Source organism: Camelus dromedarius, chromosome 14 (genome assembly GCF_036321535.1).
Source record: "Camelus dromedarius isolate mCamDro1 chromosome 14, mCamDro1.pat, whole genome shotgun sequence".
NCBI classification, from domain to species: domain Eukaryota; kingdom Metazoa; phylum Chordata; class Mammalia; order Artiodactyla; family Camelidae; genus Camelus; species Camelus dromedarius.
The window spans coordinates 23,065,716-23,085,278 of NC_087449.1; the positions used below are offsets into that span (position 1 = coordinate 23,065,716).

At 37.9% G+C, this 19,563-nt stretch overlaps 1 protein-coding gene and 1 pseudogene across 2 annotated transcripts in view; one reads left to right on the forward strand and one right to left on the reverse strand.

Moving 5' to 3' along the window:
- Positions 1-19,563, reverse strand: part of RAVER2 (ribonucleoprotein, PTB binding 2) — a 98,226-nt gene that overhangs the window by 11,112 nt on the left and 67,551 nt on the right. The window lies entirely within an intron of this gene.
- Positions 3,605-4,135, forward strand: LOC105107126 (small ribosomal subunit protein uS13-like; annotated as a pseudogene).

Genomic DNA, 19,563 nt, shown 5'->3' on the forward strand with positions numbered 1-19,563 from the left:
CACCCTCAGAGCAGCAACCCACAATTGGGAGGGAATTCACAACCCTGAGCATCTCCCTGAGACGTGAAAAGGTTGAAATCCCAATCAGGCACTCCAACTTTTAAGACCTGCACCTGAGAGACGAGCCCCCAGAACATCTACCTTGGAAATCCAACAGAGCTGGCATCCACCAGTCCCACAAGGCTACAGTGTTCTGAGAAATGGTTCTTAAAGGGCTTGTACAGACTTACACACCCCGGGGCCCCTGCGCAGAGGCAGCCAACTGAAAAGCATCCAGTATGTCTGTGAAAGAGACCTATTTCTTTATCTTAAGCTTCAACCTGAGGGGCAGGCATCTAATTTAACACACATATAGGAGCCCACTGACACCCTCCTAAGTGGAGGCTGGTGGGTGCCACCTTCATATTCTCCCTTTGCCTTCCTTGAGGTCACCAGTGTCTCTGAGAAAGGAGCTTGTGTACATGCCTGGTGCCCTCAGTTTTGTGCTGCTGCTTGACTGCTCGGCTCTGCTAGCCAGCAGGGCTTGTGCTCACAGGTTCAGCGGGATGGTAGCAGACAACAGAAACAGTTCTTAACTGCTAATAACACAAGGCTCACTGCAGAGGAAGCAGACAAATGCCTGTCTCCTAGTCTTCCCCTGAAATAGGTATATCTGTATATTTTTAAAGCTGCTGCCTGAGGGTCTAGCTTCCGAACAGCCTGACTTCTAGGTGCTGATGAAGATCCTCCCCTTTGGGACACTGACAGGTCTTGGCACACCCTCACCTCCTGAGAGCCACCAAGAATAAAGCAGGCTGCTTGGACAATCACAGATTCAAAAGACAACCAAGAGCTAGGGCAGGATTGAACGGTAAGGTTCACCTTCTACCTGAAGCCACTCCTTCAAGACTGGGAGGAGCGTATATTGTATCTAACGCGCAGAAACCAACACAGTCAAGGAAAATGAAGAAACAGAGGAATACGTTCCAAATGAAAGGAAAAGATAAAACCTCAAAAAAGATCTTAATGAAACTGAGATAAGTGATTTACTTTATAAAGAGCTCAAAATAACAGTGGTAAAGATGCTCACCAAACTCGGGAGAATAACAGATGAACAAAGTGAGAATTTCAACAGAGAGAGAAAACGTAAGAAAGTACCAAAAACAGAAACCACAGACCTGAAGAATACAGTAACTAAGCTGAAAAACACAATAGAGGGATTCAACAGCAGATTGTCTGAAACAGAAGAAATGATCAGTGAACTGAAATAGGGCAGGCGGAACTCATCCAAACCATGCAGCAAAAAGAAACAAGAATGAAAAAAAAAGTGAAGACAACTTAAGGGATGTATAGGACATGATCACGCAGACCAACATTTGCATAAGGGTCCCAAAAGGAGAAGAGAGAAAGAGGCAGAAAAGTTACTTGAAGAAATAATGGTTGCAAATTTCCCTAACCTGGGTAAGGAAATAGACATGCAGATCCAGGAATCCTCGGGAGCTCCCAGGATTGGATAATAGGATAAACACAAGAGACTCATGACAATTAAAATGTCAAATTAGAAGCAGCAAGAGAAAACTTGTTACATTCAAGGGAACCCCCAATAAGACTATCAGCAGATTTTTCAGCAGAAACTTTGCGGGTCAGAAGAGAATGGCATGAAATATTCAAAGTGCTGAAAGAAAACACTTGCCAGCCAAGAATACTTTACCCAGCAAAGCTGTGCTTCAGAACTGAAGGGCAGATGAAGAGTGCTCCAAACAAGCAAAAACTAAAGGAGTTTATCACCTAAACCAGTGTCACAGGAAATGTTACAGAGACTTTTTTAAGCTGAAACAAAAAGGTGCCACTTAGTAACAGGAAAACATCAAAGTATAAATCTCACTGGTAACAGTAAATATACAGTAAAATTCAGAACAACCTAACGTAAAGGTAGTGAACTGAGCACTTACAAAACTAGCATGAAGATTAAAGACAAAAGTTGTAAAAATAACTATATAACCACAATAATTTATAATGGACACACAAGATAGATGTAAATTGTGACATCAAAAATAAGATGTATTTGCAAATACTAACTGCTATAGATAAAATAAACATGTTTATACTGTATAGCACAGGCAACTATATTTAATATCTTGTAGTAACCTATAAGGAAAAAAAGAATATGAAAACAGATGTATGTGTATGTATGACTGAGACATGCTGTCCACCAGAAACAGATGCAACATTGTAAACTGACTATTCTTCAATAAAAAAGAATGTCAAAGAAAACAAAAAACAAAAAACAAACAAACCCTCCAAAAACCAAACAACAGAATGTGACACCAGCATCATGGTGGAGTGAGACACTCCCTTTCTCTCTCCCCTTCAATCCACAACCAGTAAAACATCCACAACTCAACCAAGGTGCTTCTGTTCAACACACCAGGAGGCCAGAGAACTCCACACGTCTGTACATGTAAAGGTGGGAGGACTGGAGCACAAAGAGGAGGCAAAGCTGGGAGACGAGCAGAGGCCGAGCCCGTGGTCCTGCTCTCCCAGCCACGGCAGCTGAGCCTGCAGGCCCAGAGAACCTGGTGGCAGCAGGAGAGGCAGCATCCAAGACTCCGGCCTCCCGGCCATGGTGCTGTTCACAGCCACAGGTAACTGGGCAGCAGCGGCAATGTGGCTGGCGACCTGTCCCATCAGCCACTGAGGCATCGTAGATTCCAGCCCCCATTCCCCAACCCACAGTGGTGGTAACTGGGAACTCCATAACCCCAGACATGGCAGAGGTGCCCATGGCCTCAGCTCTCCACCCACCTCCCCCACAGCAGCAGAGCCTGCAACTCAGGAGATCTGAGACATGGTGGAAGCACCTGCCATCCTGGTGCCTGAGGAGGTGACACCAGCCACACCAGCAGCAGCAAGGCACTAAGACCCTGGAGGCACAAGAAACGACAAGGAGGGCGCTGGGCATCTCTGACAGACCTGGGAAGCGCTGACCCTCAAGTATAGCCACAAGCGGCGCCGGTGAGAAAACTAACAACTTGTGCTGTGGTGCCACCTACTGGAAGACAAAGGGGCGCCCTCTGATTTCTAACCTGTTGAATCATTAGAATCAAGTTTTTCAAAAAAGCTTGAACTAAAGAAAGGTGTTCATTACTTCAAACGCACCAGCAGAGGAACAACTCACCAAGAACCATTAAAAACCCACAGTAACACTGTATTCAAAAAAGAAAATGACAGTTCTCCAGAAACCAAACTTAAAGTCACAGAATATTGTGATCTAACTGGTAAAGAACGCAAAATCGCTGTCGCAGAGAAACTCAGGGCAGTTCAGTGAGCCCAGGAATAAAACAGAAGGAACACTTCACTACTGAAACTCTAAAAAAGAACTAAATACATTCTGGAGCTGAAGAACTCAATACACGAGATGCATCAGAAAACACCAGGAAGAAAGCAGACCACATGAAAGAGAGAATCAGCAAGCTTGAAGGCAGAAATCCAGAAATGACACACACATAAGGAAAAAAAGAGAATTAAGATCTAAAAAATGAGGAAAGTCTACAAGAACTATCCAACTCTTTTAGGAAGGGCCACATTAGGAAAATGGGTGTCCCAGAAGGAGAAGGGAGGGAGAAGGGAGCAGAGTTTATTTAAAGAAATAACAGCTCTTCACTGGAGGCACGCATGCTGCCACTGGGGCTGCCGCCATGTCCCTAGTAAGCCCTGCGAAGTCCCAGCACGCTTTGTGAGTATTCAACGCCAACATCAATGGGCGGCAGAAAATTGCCTTTGCCATCACTGCAATTAAAGGTGTGGGGTGAAGATACGCCCAGGTGGTGCTGAGGAAAGCAGACGTCAACCTCACCAAGAGGGCAGGAGAGCTCACTGAGGATGAGGCGCAATGTGCAATCACGATTATGCAGAATCCACGCCAGTACAAGATCCCAGACTGGTCCTTAGACAGACAGAAGTATGTGAAGGATGGGATATACAGCCAGGTCCTGGCCAGTGGTCTGGACAAGGAGCTCCATGAAGACTTGGAGCAGCAGAACAAGATTTGCACCCACAGTGGGCTGTGCCACTTCTGGGGACTTCGTGTCCAAGGCCAGCACACCGAGACCAAGGTTGCCATGGTCACACTATGGGTGTGTCCAAGAAAAAATAAATTTGTGGGTGTTGTCTGTTAACAGTTTATACAGTTAAAAAAATAAAGAAATAATAGCTGAGGACTTCCCAAACCTGGGGCGTGAACTGGATATACAAGTCCATGTAACTAAGAGAACATCTAATTACACAATGCAAAAAAGACCTTCTCAGGGGGGAGGGTATAGCTCAAGTGGTAGAGTGCATGCCTGGCATGCACAAGGTCCTGGGTTCAATCCCCAGTACCTCCTCCAAAAATAAATAAATAAACAAACAAACAAACAAACCTGATTGCCTCCCTCCCCCTGCCAAAAATAAAAATAAATAAACAAACAAACAAACAAACAAACAAACAAACCTGATTGCCTCCCTCCCCCTGGCAAAAAAAAAAAAAATTAAAAAAATTGTCTCTAAGACAATACTAAAATTGCCAAAAATAAATGACAGAAATAATTTTAAAGGCAGCCAGGGAAAAAACGATGGTAATCCACAAAGAAACCACCATTATATGGTCCACAGGTTTCTTGGCAGAAACTCTACAGGCCAGGATAGAGTAGACATTCTCAAAATACTGAAAGATAAAAACTGTCAGCTGAGAACATGCTATCCAGCAAAGTCATCATTCAGACATGAAGGAGATGTAATGACTTTCCCAGACAAACAAAAGCTGAGGGAGTTCAACACTGGACCTGTCCTACAAAAAATGTTGAAAAGTGCTCTTCTACCAGAAACAAAAAGGCAAAAGTACACAAAGCTTTAAGTAAGTAATAGACAGAGAATTGCCGGTCTCTGTAATAAAGTGTTTGAAAACTCTATATCAGAATAGGTTTTCAAACACATTATAGCACAAAGGTTGATGAGGGGAGGTGGACAGTAAAAAATAGCTATACCTACTTCAATTTCTTAAACTCACAACATAAAGAGGGATAACTTGAGACAACAAAAACATAAAAGAGGAAGAGAAAAAGGATGAAACCTATATATGCAAATGAAGATAAGATGCTATCGGCACAAGATCAGACCATTTTATACAAACCTTATGGTAACCACAAAACAAAAATCTAAAGCAGACACAAGAAACATAAAAAAGATGAAACTGAGAAAAACATCATAGAAAAATCACCAAACCAAAATGGTAGACAGAAGCACAAGGAAAAAGGAACAATGGAGATACACAATAACCAGAAAACAAAAGATTAAATGGCAGTATTAAGTCATCCTTTATCAGTAATCACCCTAAATGTAAATGGATTGCATTTACCAATCCAAATAGCAAGTGGATGGATGGATTAAAAAAAAAAAAGACCTAAATACGCTGACTCCAGGAGATTCTGAATAGACCAATCACTAGTAAAGAGATTTAAATAGTAATCAAAAACCTCCTAAATAACAAAAATCTAGGACCAGATGGCTTCACAGGTGAATTCTACCAAACATGCAAAGAAGATTTAATACCTATCCTTTTCAAACTCTTCCAGAAAACTGAAAAGGAGGGAATGCTTCCTAACTCATTTTACAAGGGCAACATTACAGTGTTACCAAAACCAGACAAGGACTACAAAGAAAAAGAAAATTAAAGTGCAGCATCTCTGATGAACATAGATGCAAAATTCATTAACAAAATACGAGCACATCAAATACAATAGTACATTAAAAGATCATACACCATGATCAAGTGGAATTTATTTCAGGGATACAAAGATGATTCAACATCCAAAAACCAATCAACATGCTACACCACATTAACAAAATAAAGGAGAAAACCATACGATCATCTCAATAGATGCAGAAAAAGCATCTGACAAGATTTAACATCAATTTATGATAAAAATTCTCAATAAAATGTGAATAAAAATAACATACCTCTACATAAAGGCTGAATAGGAAAAACTCACTAACCTATCCCTCTAAAATTAGGGACCAAAACAAGGATGCCGAATCTCACCACTTTTATCTTACGTTCATTTTGATGTAGTATTATAAGTCCTAGCCAGAGCAATTAAGCAAGAAAAGTAAAAGCATCCAAATCAAAAATGAAGAAGTAAAACTGTCCCTATTTGCCCATGATATGATTTTATATACAGATAACCCTAAAGACTCAACACACAAAAAAAGCTATTAGAAATAATAAATGAATACAGTAAAGTTGCAGAGTAAAAAGTCAATATACAAAAATCTGTTGTTTCTATATTGCTAACAATGAGCTAGCAGAAAGAAAAATTAAGAAAACAATCTCATTTACAATCACAACAAAAAGAATAAAATGCCAACGAGGTGAGAGACCTGCACAGTGAACACATCACTGAAACTGAAGACGACACAACTAAATGAAAAGATAATCCATGCTCATGGACTGGAAGAGTTAATATTGTTAAAATGTCCATAATACCTAAAGCAGTCTACAGATCCACTGAGATCCCTATCCACATCTCAAGGACAGTTCCCACAGAAATAGAACAAAATTTTTTTTTTAATTTATAATAATCCACAGAAGATTCTGCACGGCCAAAGAAATCCTGAGAAATAAGAACAAAACCAGGGGAATCACACGCCCTCAAACTATATTACAAAGCTATAGTAATCAAAACAACATGGTATTGCCTGCCCCCCCCAAAAAAACTAGATACATATATCAACAGAGCACAATAGAGGCCTGAGAAATAAACCCACACATATACAGACAATTAATTTATACCAAAGGAACAAAGAACATACAATGGAGAAAAGATAGTGCCTTCAGTAAATGTGAAAACTGGACAGTCATATACAAACAAAATGAAACCAGACTACTATATCACACCATACACAAAAATCAACTCAAAATGGGTTAAAGACTTGACTGTAAGACCTGAAACCATAAAATTCCTAGAAGGAAATGTAGGCAGTATGCTCTCTGACACTGGTCTTAGCAAAATCTTTTTGGGTATGTCTCCTCAGGCACAGGAAATAAAAGCAAAAATAAACAAATGGGACTACATCAAACTAAAAAGCTTCTGCACAGCAAAGGAAACCATCAACAAAATGAAAGGACAGCCTATTGAATGGGAGAAGAGAAGATATTTGCAAATCATATATCCAAGAACGGGTTAATATCCAAAATATATAATGAACTCTTATAATTCAACGTCAAAAAACAACCAACCAGATTAAAAAGTGGGCTGAGGAGCTAAATGGACACTTTTCCAAAGAAGACAGCCAGACGGCCAACAGGCACATGGGAAGATGTTCAGTATCACTAATTACTAGGGAAATGCAAATCAAAACCACAATGAGATATCACCTCACACCTGTTAGAATGGCTATTATCAAGAAGGCAAGAAATAAGTGTTGGCAAGGATGCGGAAAAAACAGAACCCTCATACTCTGTTGATAGGAATGTAAATTGGTGCAGCCACTATGCACAACAATGTGGGGTTCCTCAAAAAAATTAAAAATAGAACTACCATTTGATCCAGGAATTCCACTTCTGGGTATTTATCTGAAGGAAATGAAAAAAACTAGTTTGACAAGATATCTGGCTGTGTTCATTGCAGCATCATTTACAAAAGCCAAGACAAAGAATCAACCTAAGTGTCCATCAGTGGATGAAAATGTGGGATACCACACACACACACACACACAGAGAAGTATTACTCAGCCATAAAAAAGAAGGAAATCTTGCCATTTGTGACAATATGCATGGACCTTAGGGTATTATGCTAAGTGAAATGTCAGTTAGAGAAAAACAAATACTGTATGTCCTCACTTATACGTGAAATCTAAAAAATAAACAAAGCAAAGCAAACCTAACTCACAAAGACTGGTGGTTGCCAGAGGTGGGGGGTGGGCAAAATGGGTGATAGCGGTCTAAAGGTACAAACTTCCAGTTACAGAAAAAACAGGACCTGGCAATGTAATGTATAGCATAGTGACTATAATAATACTCTATTGTACATTTGAAAGTTGCTAAGAGAGGAAATATTAAAACTTCTCATCACAAGAGAAAAAACTATAATAACTATGTGCAGTGATGGATGTTAATGAGATTTATTGTGATGATTATTTCACAATATATATGAATGTCAAACCATTCTATTGTCACATGAAACTAATGTTACATGTTGATTAACCTCAACTAAAAAAAATAAAAGAAATCCCACCCTAGATGCGGGCTGTCTGCAACAATACTGCATACCTGTCTACTTAGCTGGAGCCTCTCCCTCCTAAGTCCTCTTTCTCCACCATCAAGCCTCTTCATTATCCTCTTCAGCTGCCCTCTCCACGAGGTCCAGGACCAAGCTGGAGTAAACCTGCATAAGCCTCTAGTCCAGTCTCATCCACGAGGGGGCAGATATCAGAAATAAGAAAACAACAATCCCAAAGCTTGTAGAAGGAATCTGCAAACACAGGGCAGACTTTACCTGGGACCAACTGGACCCTGGCCCTTGGGTGACAAAAGAGGAGTGCACTACTGGGACACACAGGACATTTCCCACAGAGGGCCACTTCTCCAAGGTCGAGAAACATAACTAACCTACCTAAAAATACAAATAAAAAGTTAGACAATATGAGGTGGCAGAGGAATATCTCCCAGGCAAAGGCACTAGATAAAATCCCAGAAGAAGAAATAAGTGATGAGGAGATAGGCAATCTATCTGAGAAGGAGTTTAGAGTAATCATGGTGAATTTGTTCACTGAACTCAGGAGTATAGATACACAGAGGGAAGTTTTTGGCAAAGAATTAGAAAATACAAAGAATGCCCTGGGTTGAAGAATACAATTACTGAAATGAACAACAGACTAGAAGGAACCAAGAATAGACTAAATGAGATAGAAGAATGGATCAGTGAGCTAGAAGACAGATTAGTGGAAATAACTACTGCAGAACAGGAAAAAGAAAAAAGAATGAAAAGAAATGGGGATAGCTTAAGAGAACTCGGACAATATGAAGCACACTAATATTCACATTATAGAGGTCTCAAAGGAGGTGAGAAAGAACCTGAGAAAATATTCGAAGAGATAATAACCAAAAAATTCCCTAACCTGGGAAAGGAAACAGTCACCCAAGTCCAGGAAGTGCAGAGTTCCACACAGGATGAACCCAAAAAGGAACACACTGAGGCACACAGTAATCAGATTGACAAAAATTAAGGATAAGGAGAAAATATTAAAATTAGCAAGAGAAAAGCAATGAATAACATACAAGGGAGCTCCTATAAGGTTATCTGCTCATTTTTCAGCAGAAACTCTACAGGCCAGGAGGCAGTGGCACGATATTTAAAGTGATGCAAGGGGGAAACTTACAACCAAGAATACTCTATCCAGCAAGGGTCTCATTCAGACTTGATGGAGAAATCAAAAGCTTCAGAGATAAACAAAAGTAAGATTTCAGCACCACCAAACCAACTTTACAGCAAATGTTAAAGGATCTTCTCTAGTCATCAGACCACAAGAAAAGAGAACAAAAAGAAAGAGGAAAAAAAAAAGATCTACAAAACAGACCCCAAACAATAAACAAAATGGCAATAAGGACATACATATTGATAATTACCTTAAATGTAAATGGATTAAATGCTCCAACCAAAAGACACAGACTGGCTGAATGGATACAAAAACAAGACCCATATATATGCTGCCTACAAGAGACCCACTTCAGAGCTAGAGACACATGCAGGCTGGAAGTAAGGGGATGGAAAAAAAATATTCCATGTTAATGGAAACCAAAAGAAAGCTGGAGTAGCAATAATTATATCAGACAAAATAGATTTTAAAATAAAGACTGTTAAAAGAGACAAAGAAGGACATTACATAATGCTCAAGGGATCAATCCAAGAAGATATAACAATTGTAAATATATATGCACCCAACACAGAAGCACCTCAATATATAAGGCAATTGTTAACAGACATAAAAGGAGAAATTGAGAACAACACAATAATAGTGGGGGGCCTTAACACCCCACTTAAATCAGTGGACAGATCATCCAGACAGAAAATCAATAAGGAAATACAGGTCCTAAGTGAAACATTAGACCAGATGGACTTAACTGATATCTATAGAGTATTTCATCCAAAAGCAACAGAATACACATTCTTCCCAACTGCACACAGAACATTCTCCAGAACTGACCACATGTTGGCCCACAAAGCAAGCCTCAGTAAATTTAAGAAAACTGAAATTGTACCTAGCATCTTTTGCGACCATAATGCTATGAGGTTAGAAATCAACTACAAGAAAAAAACTGCAAAAACTGCAAACACGTGGAGGCTAAAGAATATTCTACTAAACAACCAATGGATCATTAAAAAAATCAAAGAGGAAATCAAAAATACTTTGAGACAAATGGAAACAAAAACATAGTAAGTCTACTCCTAGTCTTTTGAGGAATCTCCATCCTGTTTTCCACAGTGGCTGCACCAAACTGCATTCCCACCAGCAGTGCAGGAGGGTTCCCTTTCTCCACAGCCTCTCCAGCATTTGTCATCTGTGGACTTTTGAATAATGGCATTCTGACTGGTGTGAGGTGATACCTCATCATAGTTTTGATTTTCATTTCTCTGATAATTAGTGATACTGAACATTTTTTCATGTGTCTATTGATCATTTGTATTTCTTCCTTGGAGAATTGCTTGTTTGTCTTCTGCCTATTTTTGGATTGGGTTGTTTGTTTTTTTCTTATTAAGTCATATGAGATGCTTATATATTCTGGAGATCAAGCCTTTGTCAGTTTCATTTGCAAAAATTTTCTCCCATTCCGTAGGTTGTCGTTTTGTTTTACTTATGGTTTCCTTTGCTGTGCAGAAGCTTGTAAGTTTAATTAGGTCCCATTTGTTTATTCTTGCTTTTATTTCTATTGCTTGGGTAGACTGCCCTAGGAGAACATTTTTGAGATGTATGTGAGATAATGTTTTGCCTATATTTTCTTCTAGGAAGTTTATTGTATCTTGTCTTATGTTTAAGTCTTTGATCCATTTTGAGTTTATTTTTGTGTATGGTGTAAGGGAGTGTTCTAGCTTCACTGATTTACATGCTGCTGTCCAGTTTTCCCAACACCATTTGCTGAAGAGGCTGTCTTTATTCCATTGTATATTCTTGCCTCCTTTGTCGAAGATTAGTTGACTAAAAGCTTGTGGGTTCACTTCTAGGCTCTCTATTCTGTTTCATTGGTCCATATGTCTGTTTTTGTACCAATGACCCAGTAATCCCACTCCTGGGCAGATATCCAGAAGGAACCCTACTTCAAAAATACACCTGCACCCCAATGTTCATAACAGCACTATTTACAATACCCAAGACATGGAAACAGCCTAAATGTCCATCAACAGATGACCGGATAAAGAAGATGTGGTATATTTATACAATGGAATACTATTCAGCCATAAAAATGACAACATAATGCCATTTGCAGCAACATGGATGTTCCTGGAGAACGTCATTCTAAGTGAAGTAAGCCAGAAGAAAAAGAAAAATACCGTATGAGATTGCTCATATGTGGAATCTAAAAAAAAAAGAACATAAATACAAAACAGAAACAGACTCATAGACATAGAATACAAACTTGTGGTTGCCAAGGGGGAGTGGGGTGGGAAGGGATAGACTGGGATTTCAAAATTTGTAGATACTGACAGGCATATGCAGAATAGATAAGCAAGATTATACTGTATAGCACAGGGAAATATATGCAAGATCTTGTAGTAGCTCACAGTGAAAAAAAAATGTGACAATGAATATACATATGTTCATGTATAACTGAAAAATTGTGCTCTACACTGGAATTTGACACAACATCGTAAAATGACTATATAACTCAATAAAAAATGTTTAACAAAATTAAAAAATAAAGACACTGTAAAAAAAAAAAAAGAAAGAAAGAAAAAACACAGTGATCCAAAACCTCTGGGATGCAGCAAAAGCAGTTCTCAGGGGGAAATTTATAGTGATACAAGCCTACCTCAGGAAGCAAGAAAAATTTCAAATTAAACAACCTAACCTTACACCTAAAGCAGCTGGAGAAAGAAGAACAAATAAAACCCAAAGTTAGTAGAAATCATAAAGATCAGAGCAGAAATAAATGAAATAGACTAAAAAAGCAGTAGAAAAGATCAATGAAACTAAAAGCTGGTTCTTTGACAAGATAAGCAAAATTGATACACCTTTAGTCAAACTCATTAAGAAAAAAAGGGAGAGGGCCCAAATTAATAAAATCAGAAATGAAAAAGAAGTTACAACCGACACCATAGAAATACAAGGGACTGTAAGAGGCTGCTATGAGCAACTATACACCAACAAAAAGGACAGCATAGAAGAAATGGACAATTTCTTACAAAGGTACAATTTGCCAAGACTGAACCAGGAAGAAATAGACAATATGAATAGACCAATTACCAGTACTGACATTGAATCAGTAATTAAAAACTCCCAACAAACAAAAGTCCGGGACCAGATGGCTTCAAAGGTGAATTCTACCAAACATTTAGAGAAGAGTTAACACCTGTCTTTCTGAAACTATTCCAAAAAATTGTATAGGAAGGAACACTTCCAAACTCCTTCTATGAGACCATCTTCAACCTGATACCAAAACCAGACAAAGATATCACAAAAAAGAAAATTACAGGCCAATATCACTTATGAATATAGATGCAAAACTCCTCAACAAAATACTAGCAAATTAACTCCAACAACGCATCAAAAAGATCATACACCACGGTCAAGTGGGATTTATCCCAGGGATGCAAGGATTTTTCAGTATCTGCAAATCAATTATCATTGTGTGTAACTGTGATAACACCACATTAACAAACTGAAGAATAAAAATCATATGGTCATCTCAATAGATGCACAAAAAGCTTTTGAAAAACTTCAACATCCATTTATGAAAAAAAACTCTCCAGAAAGTGGGAGAACACACCTCAACATAATAAAGACCATATATGACAAGCCCGCAGCTAGCATCATACTCAGTGGTGAGAACCTGACAGCATTCCCTCTAAAATCAGGAACAAGATGAGGATGCCCACTTTTGCCACTTTTATTCAACATAGTTTTGGAAGTCTTTGCCACAGCAATCAGAAAAGACTCTCTAACATGTCAGAACAGCAATTCAAAACTGTCTTCAGATTTATTCACACTGTATACTATTCTTTTGTTGATTTTCTTAAACATTTACAAAACTTACTTGGTTTGTAAACAGACTTCAAAAACTTGCTTTCCTTAATTCCAGTTTTATCAAGAATCATTTTTTAATGTACTCCCCAAGTTACCATCTCGGGCAAATATAATATGTGATTCGATAGTTACTGTTTAAAGCAGGTTTACATTTTAAAATGTATTTCTTATAGTTAGTGTTTGTCACAGGATTCTGATCTACCACAGTCCACATAAAAACTCTTTTTGGAAAGTTTCTCTGCATTGTTTTCCCACTAGGTGGCAGCATTAGGCTCAATATGAAAGAACTAAGCATCACAAGGCCTTTTTGTTCATTTTTTGTTTTTGTTTCCTCTTCCCTCATCACACGATCTCATCACACACTCTCTGGTTGATTCCCTGGAATAGGTAGTCAGCTTTCTGGCAGGAAAGACTCCTGTAACCAAGGGCAACACTGAGTACAACATGCAAGTAGCTGGTGCCGCCCTTACGTAGGGCACACCACCACCCACCCACTGTGGCTAGCGCCAAATGAAAACCCCACACCACAACTTAGTCATATGAAACAGCTGAAATGGTTCTTACGTTATTCTTTACATTATTAAAACTAATGATTATGTCAAACAAAAGTTGCCTGACAGAAATTTTACCTACTCTACTAATAGTGAGGAATGCCTTGTTTTTCACAGATTATAATTTGATGTTAGATTTAGGTGTTTAATATTTAATAAATTGGCTCAAAGGCTTCTTCCTTCAGGTGGGTCTCTCCCAACCGTCTGACATAGATGTACCTACTGATCTCCAGCTCAGAACTGACATTTCAAACTCCACCTGTACTTTCAAACTAACAGGATTATACAGCTGATTACAATGCTCTTATCACTGCTAAAGTGGGCACGGTGTGTTTTTAAACCACTGCATCTATTTCCGATTTAAGTTTTCTCAGTAACAGTTCAAATATTTAAGAAGCGCAGTTGTTAAGAAAATAAAGAACTGCAGCTCAGTCGAAATTCTCATTAATTACTGTGATCAACTAGAAAAATGGGGGGGGTAGCGCATTTTAAATTGGTTTCTAGTTAGAACTAGGTCTGGAATAACTGATTTAACTTGTTTGCTTCTCATTGAATACTTCTTTAAGATCTCTAAAACACTGAATGAAAATACTACCCTTTCAGTACAGTTAAGGCTTGTTTTAGTAAAAGTACCGTCCAACATTTGTTTGATATTTTCACAAGGCTGTGCAACCATCAGCACAATTCAACTCCAGAGCATTTTCACCACTCCAGAGAAGATACCCTGTAGCTGTTAGTGGTGACTCCACAACTCCCTCTTCTCTCGGCCCCACCTTTTTTTTTTTTCAAGTATCACAATGTTTATTGACAGATACAAGTACATAGAATGAGGGCATGAACATGATAAATTAAGTAGACTTAATTTCAATACTGTAATAAGAGGGACCAATTCAAATTCTCACCATTTGTTTCACACCCACAAAAACCTCTTCAAGGGCATTTACAATCTCTCAAAACTGATCAAGTAAACTCTCAAAACTGATCAACTGTGCAAGTAAACCATGTTTCTTTTAAAAGCACTTGTGGCACTTGCCCAGGCTCAAGGATATCAAAATGTAACACATAAAGCCCATTACAAGAGGTAGAAATACAGGCAATATATACTATTACAGCAACAACCATCAATTACAGTTAAAAGAGTTTTTCTGTAACAACCAAATGGATAATCAAATATTGCAACAACTCAAGTATTATTGAGCAAAGTGCATTTCTACAGTATTCAGTGTTGCTATTCAGTTTTCTAACTTAAAACAGCCTATGATAACTGGCAGCAAAGAAGGTCCTTGTAATAGACTGCCTCTGCTTGAGAACTATGATGTAATTATTGCATGCTGCTAATATACTATCTAAACATTAAAGATACTCCTAAAATATTTGATGGTAGACTATGATTAAGACATTACACTACAAAAAAATCCTTATGCAGAAGGAAATCCTAACTGACGTGCTTCTGCTTTAAATATTGTGGAGACATTATAGCTTAATGAATTTCCGCAGTGGTTAGGTCAAATGCAGTTACACCACAGCAACAGTATGTTCTACACAATTTAAGGCTTTGTCTGGTTCTTTTAATCAGCTTCTTCCTCTGATTCTTCTTCAGCAGTTTCTAGCCAGGTGAGCCACTGATTCACCTGGAACAAAGCCTTGCCTTTCCCTGGAAACTCTTGGGTTATATCTTCTTTCCAAGCTAAGAAAGCTTCTTCAGTGATTTCTACTGAAGGTAAACTACTCTCTGTTTACCTTCTCTGAGGATTTGCCTATTCTGGACATTTCATATAAAATGACATCATATAATACGTTCCATTTGTATCTGGCTTAATTCACGTAACATGATGTTTTCAAGGCTCATCCATGTCGTGACAAGGATCAGTCCTCCATTCCTTTTATGGTGGAATCAATTCCATTGTTTGGATATCCCACATTTTGTTTACTCATTATTCATCAATTGCGGTGCATTTGGGTTGTTTCTCTTTTTGGCTATTATGAATAATGGTGCCATGAAAACTCATGTTCTGTGTAGACATATATTTCAGTTCTCTTAGGTATACACCCTAGGTCATATGGTAACTCTGTATTTAATATTTTGAGGAACTTCCAAACTGTTTTTCAAAGCAGCTGCACCATTTTACATCCCCCCTCTCCCCAGCAATGTATGAGGGCACCAACTTCACATCCTCCCCAACACTTGTTATGGTTCACTTTTCTTTATTCTATTCTTCAGACTGGACAATCTCAACTAACCTATGTCCCAAACCTGTTGATTATTTATTCTGCCTGTTGAAGTCTGCTACTCTGCCCTAGTGAATTATTTTTCATTTTAATTATACTTTTCAGATTCAGAATTTCTGTTCAGTTCTTTTTAAATATAATTTCTGTCTCCATACTGATATTTCCTACTTGGTGAGCCCCTGCTTTCACACTTTCCTTTAGTTCTTTAGATGTAGCTTTCTTATATTTTTTGAACATATTTAAAATAGATGATTTCAGTCTTTGTCTAGTAACTCCAGTGTTGGGCATCCTTGGAGACAGTTTCTATTAACTGCTTTTCCCTTTGTTTATGGGCCATTTTTTATTTCTTTGCACATCTCATGATTTTTTGTTGAAAATGATATAATGTGGCTACTCTGGAAATCAGTTTGTAGTTCTTCAAAATTTGTTGTCATTGCTGTTTGTTGTTGTTTAGTGACTTTTCTGAACTAATGTGTAAAATGCATATTCTTTGTTAGTGGTAACTAAAGACTCTACTCCATTAGCTTAGTGGTCACCTTATGATTAGACAGAGATTCACTTAAAACATCTGGAACCAGTAAGTCTCTCGGACTTTGCTGAGGGGCTGTGTGTGTGTGTTGGGCCATGTCTTCACCACTCAGCCGGGTCATGACAACTCTGCCTTAGCCCTCACTTCTACAAACGAGAGCTTACAGCCTTCTTAGGTCCTGCCCAAGCATGTGCACGATCCTTCCTGTGTGCATGGCCTTGGAAGAGTCCCAGGATATATCCGAGCTTTTCAAAACCCCTGTGGATGCCTAATTCCTCAACTTTTCCTTTAATGCTTTTTGGTTAGCCTTTTCTTGTTTTGGCCCAAATGTTATCTACCACCTCAGGCAGTCACAAAATTAAACAATTTCCTCTAAATGTTTTCAATAGACTCCCCTGAGGAAAAGCTTTTCACATAGGGCAAGCTCCGAGTCAGGTCAAATGAAAAGTGGGGTGAGGCCATGTGGAGATCCCACCCCTTTCCTGCCCACTCTGGGGAATCTCAGCTTCCTGATTTTTGCTGTGATTATGGGCTGTTATAAAGAGACAGGAAAACAGAAAGAGGACGGGCTAAGAGACCATCAAGGTAGCTGCTCTTATCAGTATTCAGATATTTTTCTTGAATAAATACTCCCCAGGTTGCTTCATGCTTTTAGTTAGTATCCAGAGTTCTGTAAAAGTTGACTCTGATCATTTCTGCTCATTTTATTGATGCTTTTATGGAAGAGAAAATGCTTGGAGGTTCTTATTATGCCATTTGACATTATCTGTGGCTGGGATTTTCCATTTAGGCCCAAGATACACTGCAAATTAATTTTACAGTATGAGGCAAGAGTTAGGGTTCATGTTCCCCAATATGGATAATCAGCTGTTTCAACAACATTTCCATTTTTTACCTATGGGATTGTTTTTGAAATCTTTGTCAAGAATCAACTTACCATTTAAGTATGGGTCTATTTTTGGAGTCTCTTCTATTCACTAATCTATTTGTCTTTCATTATGCCAACACCACACTGTCTTGATTACTATGATTTTATAGCAAATCTTGAAGTTACATAGAAATATTTCAGTTTTGTTCTTTTAGAAGATTGTTTTGGGTAATGTAATTCCTTTATATTTCAATATAAATTTTAAAAATCAGCTTGTCAATTTCTCTTTGTAGAAGAAGACTGCTGAGAAATTGGTTGGGATTGCAATGAATCAATAGATCAATTGCGGAGAACTGACATCACACCGATAGTAAGTCTTCCCATCCATGTACATGGTGTAGCACTCCATTCATGGGCATCCTCTTTGATTTCTCTCAGCATTGCTTTGTAGTTATCACTGTATAGTTTTTACAGATCTTTTAATTTATTACTATGTATTTCATGTTTGGTGTTACTATAAATGGAAAAAATTTTTAAACTATTTTCTAATTGTTTCCTGCTGGTACAAAGAAATACAATTCATTTTCACATATTGCCCTTCTATCCTGTGACTTTGAAAGTTTACTTATTATATTTAGTGGCTGCTTTTTAGATTCTTAAGGATTTTCCATGCACTCATGTCATATGCAAATAGAGGCATTTTTACTTTTCCTTTCTTATTTCATACCCTTTTAATAAACGTTGTTTCATTAACTAAAACCTCCAAGCTTGTATTGTTGAACAGAAGTGGTAAAAGTGTATATTCTTGCCTGTTCTGACAATTAACTGGAGCTTGTAGTCAATTATCATTTCCTATTATTATCATTCAGTTGAGGTTTACCACTGAGCTATTTGTTTTCTATTCATCCTAAATGACTTTTTTCCTTTCCTGACATTTTTTGGCTTATTCAAATGTTTTTAGAATTCCATCGTAATTAAACCGTTGACATTTTAGCTATATTTGTCTACATAAGAGTTAATTTTTCTACTTCAGGTAAAATGTAAACACCGCAGAAACAATTTCATTCACCCCATACTATCCTCTGTACTATTATTATCAAATATGTAATGTCTACATACAAGCCCCACCATGCACTATTACAATTTTGCTTTTAAGTTTAAAAAAGAAAATATACAGCTTTTTTTTTTAACCCACATATTTACCAGTTGCTTAATCACAATGATCTCAGTGAGAGGCCATCTATTGGGTAGAGGGCAAAGATGCTGCTAAACTTCCTACAACATACAGTATAGCCCCACTGCAACAAAGAATTATCCAGCCCAGAATGTCAATAGTGCCAAAGTTGAGAAACTGTTCTAAGATGCATTATTTTTATCTGGTTCTTTCAAGATAATCTCTTTGTAACTTTGGTTTTCAACATATAAACGATGTACCTAGATAATATTTTGTTTTTCTTTATCTTGCTTTGCAGGGGAAGTCTCTGACTTTTTTAGATCTGTAAGATTTTTTAAGCAAACATGGGAATTTTTTATCATTATTCTTTCATATACTTTATACCCATTTATCTTTCTCTTCTCCTTCTGAGACTCCAATTACACTTATTTTAGTCTGCCTGATACTGTTCCTTAAGTCCCTGAGGATCTGTTTGTTGGTTTTCAACCTCTTTCTCTCTGTTCTTCAGACTGAATTATTTCTTTTGAGCTGTCTTTATTTTAACTGAACCTTTTTTCCTGCTTTCTCTAAACTTCTGCTCAGCCCATCCAGTGTATTTTTTTTTTCAGATACTGTACTTTTTTTTCCTGGAGTTTCTATACTTCTTTTTTAGTTTATATTTCTTCCTAAAATCCCCCATCTGTTCATTTTTACCTTGTTTCTTTTAAATTGTTGAACATGTTTACAGTAGCTGTTTTAAGTAAGCCTTGGTCTACTGATACCAGCATCTAGGTCATTTTGTGGTCAGTTTCTATTAACTGCTCTTCCCCTTAACTGTGGGTCACATTTTCCAATTTTTTCAACTTTTGAATTATTTTTGTTGACTGAACATTGTATATCATATATTCATAGAGACTATGGATTATACTCCTCTGAAGGTTGTTGATTTTTGTTGAGTAGGAGTTAACTTACATAA